Source organism: Vombatus ursinus, unplaced genomic scaffold, assembly GCF_900497805.2.
Source record: "Vombatus ursinus unplaced genomic scaffold, bare-nosed wombat genome assembly UNPS02007612.1, whole genome shotgun sequence".
NCBI lineage: Eukaryota > Metazoa > Chordata > Mammalia > Diprotodontia > Vombatidae > Vombatus > Vombatus ursinus.
In genome coordinates this window covers 6,725,280-6,729,742 of record NW_020947390.1, presented here as the reverse complement: position 1 = coordinate 6,729,742, position 4,463 = coordinate 6,725,280, and the positions used below count along the sequence as shown (strand labels likewise).

General features: G+C 37.5%; 1 pseudogene; it reads left to right on the top strand.

The window, feature by feature from the left end:
• Window positions 1–1,563: 1,563 nt before the first annotated feature.
• Window positions 1,564–2,899, top strand: LOC114033896 (annotated as a pseudogene).
• The last annotated feature ends 1,564 nt before the right edge of the window (window positions 2,900–4,463 follow it).

Below are 4,463 nucleotides of genomic sequence, written 5' to 3'. Positions count from 1 at the left end.
AAGAAAACTAGAAATTTCCTGATGAATATCTATGCAAAAAATTTAAATAAAATACTAGTACGAAGATTGTGCCAATATATCATAAAGATCATACACTATGATTAGGTGGGAGTGATACCAGAAATACAAAGCTGACTTGATATTATGAAAATAATCAGCATAATTGATTGTGTCAATAAGACAAACAACAAAAATCATGATTATCTCAAATGCAGAAAAAGCTTTTGACAAAATACAATGCTCATTCCTATTAAAACATTAGAAAGCATAAAATTAAATGGAGTTTTTGCTAAAATAATATCTAGAAATGTTAACAACTGAGGGTACTAGTAAAGTCTCATGCACAAAGTTGGACTTGAAATCAATCTTGCAGGGTGTGAGGGGAAGCAAGAGGCAGAGGTGAAGGAATGGAAAATTCCATTCACTGGTATCAGCAAGTACAAAGAAAAACACAAAAGATAATAGTATCATATTTGAGGAACTACAAATTATAAATTAGCAAGGGTAGCAAGGGTATGTAGATCATAAAGTATTCAAAATGGAGTAAAATGCAAGAACATTCTCTATCTAAAACCATAAGCAAACATTCTCTCTAATGGGGATAAGCCAGAAGTCTTCCTGATAAGATCAGGGGTAAAGCAAGAATGCCCATTATCACCACCGTTGTTAATATTGTACTAGCAATGTTAGCTATAAGAAAAGAAATAAGTAATAATAAAAGAAAAATAAATTGAAGGAACTAAATTAAGCAATGAGGAAACAAAACTATCATTCTTTGCACAACATATGATGGTATGGGAGGAGAATCCTAGAATATCAAATTAAAAAATTAGTCAAAATAATTATCAGCTTTAGCAAAGTTGCAGGATATAAAACAAAGCCAAAGAAATCATCAGCATTCCTATATATTACCAACAAAATCCAGGACAAAGAGACAGAAGGAGGAATTTCATTTAAAATAACTTAAGACATTACAAAATATGTTGGAGTCTGCTTTCCAAGGCTAATCAACAAATGCATGAACACAATTACAAAACATTTTATAATAAATACAGATTTAAATAATTGGAAAGAAAATTACTCCTGGGTAGACCAAGCCAATAAAATAAAATTCTACCTAAATTAATTCACTTATTCAATGCCATACTAATCAAACTACCAAAACAAAATGGTGAAAGAAATAGTAAAAAAAAATTCATCTAGTAAAAACAGAGGTCAAGACTATCAGATAAATCAATGAAAATAAAATGTGAAGGAAGATAGCATAACAGTATCATTTCTCATACTGTATTGGCAAGCAATACTCATCAAAACAATCTCTAACTGGCTAAGAAATAAAGCAGAGGATCAGTGGGTTAGATTAAGTACATAATACACTGGAGTAAATGGCTTTAGTAATACAGCATTTGATAAACATAAAGATCCAAGCTTTGGCGACAAAAAAACTCACTATTTAAGAAAAAACTGCTGGGGAAACTGGAAAATAGCTTGGCAAAAACTAGGTATAGACCATCACATCACACTGTATACCAAGATAATGTCAAAATGGGTACATGAGGGTGCATGCATCAACCTCCTCCAAGAATGAGACTTTTTAGCGACCCAGCCAAGAGAAAGCTAGGCAGTCCCTCCTGCCCGCCAGATGCCAAACTCTGCTGCAGGCCTCCTTCCTCCCTCCACCTACTCATGTTTTCTTCTACAGTCTGGTTACATAATATGATCATCAGGTGTTCAGTTTCCCAACAACTGTCTATGGAAAATCAAGGGAAGTGGGCCATGGTTGCCATGAGCAACTTTGAAGAGCAGGACACCTTTAGAGAAGCTTGATCAAGGTGCCATCATCATGAGACCCTCCAAATCAGGACTCCGGCAAAGTTCCTCTATCTCATCTTGTTCATTCAGTGGAGGCTATCTTTCCCTTTCTCCTTTGCCTCCTGGGAAGTAGCAGAAAGCCAACATCACATCATAGCTGGATTTAAAACTACAGATGTGCCCCCAACAGTTACCACAAAATTCCTTGGGGCTGGCATCTCTGCCTGCATCACTGACCTCATCACTTTCCCCATGGACACAGCCAAAGTCTGACTGCAGATTCAAAGAGAGAGCCAGGGGGCTATCCTAGCTCCCTCTACCACTGCCCAGTATTGAGGTGTCATGGGCACCATTCTGACCATGGTGAAGACTGAGGACCCTGTACAATGAGATAGTGGCTGGGTTGTAGTGCCAGATGAGTTTTGCCTCTGTGTGCATTGTCCTCTATGACTGTCTACACCAAGGGATCTGAGCATGCAGGCATTGGGAGCCACCTCCTGGCAGGCTGCACCACAGGGGCACTGGCAATGAGCATAGCCCAATCTACAGATGTAGTGAAGATATCTTTCCAGGTCCAGGCTCATGCAGGTGGCAGCCAGAGATACCAGAGTACAGTGGATACCTATAAGACTATCACTGGAGAGGAAGGGCTTTGAGGCCTATGGAAAGAAAAAACAAAACAAAACAAAACACTTCACCCATTGTTTCCTGCAATGTTATCATCAACTGTGCTGAGCTGGTGACCTAGGATCTCATCAAAGATGCCCTCCTGAAGGCCTACCTCATGACTAATGACCTTCCATGACACTTCACATCAGCCTTTGGGACTGGCTTCTGCACCACCATCATTGCTTCCCCTGTGGATGTGGTCAAGATGAGATACTTGAATTCTGCCATGAGCCAGTATGCCAGTGCTGGCCACTGTGCCCTCACCAAACTTGGGAAGGAGGGACCCCAAGTTTTCTACAAATGGTTCATGCCTTATTTCCTCTGCTTGGGCTCCTGGAATGTAGTGATGTTTGCCATCTACAAGCAGCTAAAATGGGCCTTGATGGCTGCTCACACTTACCACAAAGTTCATTTCTGAACACTCTGCTGCTAGCTTTATGCTTTATACTCCTCCTTTTGAGTCCAGACCCCATCCTACCTCTCCTCCCTCCCATTTTTTCCCTGTTCCTCACTCCCTCTGCCTTAGCATTAAAAGATCCCTCCTATACTCCCCTGAGTCTTAGAGTTAGCCCCATTTAAGCCTTCTCCAGCCTGCTATTCTACCATTGCAGACTCATCCAGTTCTTAAGCTCCTTACTTCTAATAAAGCCGGACTAGAACCTCCCCCCCCCAAAAAAAATGGTTACATGATTTATACATAAAAGGTGATATTATAAGCAAATTAGGGGAACATGGAAAATTTTATCTGTTTAATCTATGGATAAGGGAAGAATTTGTGATGAAACAAAAGATAGAGGAGATCTCAGGAAGTAAATAGATAATTTTTATTACATTAAATTAAAAAGCTTTGTTTATACAAATCCAATGCAGCCGAAATTAGAAGGAGCACAAGAAACTGGGGAGGGGGCAGATTTACAGCAAGTTTCTCTGATAAATGATCCATTTCTCAAATGTTTGGAGAACTGAGTCAAAATTATAAGAATGTGCCATTCCCTAATTGATAAATAAATGGTCAAAGAATAAGAACACCAATTTTCAGAAAAAGAAATGAAAGCTATCTATAGTCATATAAAAATGCTCTTAATCACCATTGATTAGAGAAATGCAAATTAAAACAAGCTTGAGGTACCACCTCATAGCTATCAAATTGACTAGTATGATGGAAAAGGAAAATGACAAATATTGGAGGGGTTATGAAAAAAATGGAACACTAACCCTCTGTGAGTTAGTGAGTTGTGAACTGATCCAACTACTCTAAAAACCAATTTGGAAATAACCCTTAAAGGCTATAAAACTGTGTGTACCCTTTCACCCAGCAATACCATTACTAGATTTGTATCCTGAAGAGATCAAAGAGGGAAAATTAACTATTTGTATAAAAAGATGTTTAAAGTCAGTCTATTTGTGGTGGCAAAAAATTGGAAATTGAGTGGATGTCCATCAATTGCGGAATGGTGGAACAAATTCTATATATATATACATATATATATAGAGAGAGAGAGAGAGAGAGAGCTATACCATTATATAGTTACATATAGTTATAGTTATGTATACATATATATATATATATAGTTATGCCTTAAGAAATGACAAGCAAGGTTGTTTAAAAAAAAACCTGGAAAGACTTACATGAACTCATGCAAAGTGAAGTGAGCAGGATCACAAAAACACTGCATATGGTAACAGCAATATTGTTTGATGATCAACTGAGAATGACTCAACTATTCTGTTTAATATAATGATCTAAGACAACTCTGAAGAATTTGTGGTGAAAAATGTTATCCATTTCCAGAGAAAGAACTGATGGAATCTGAGTTCGGAATGAAGCATATTTTTTTTTATCTTATTTTTCTTTGCTTTTTTTTTTTTTTTAACAATGTGGTTGATACACTTTCCATGATTTCACATGCATAATTGAGATCACATTTATTGTCTTCTCAGTGGATGAGGAAAGAATGTCAGGAAGGTTCAGATTTCAGAAC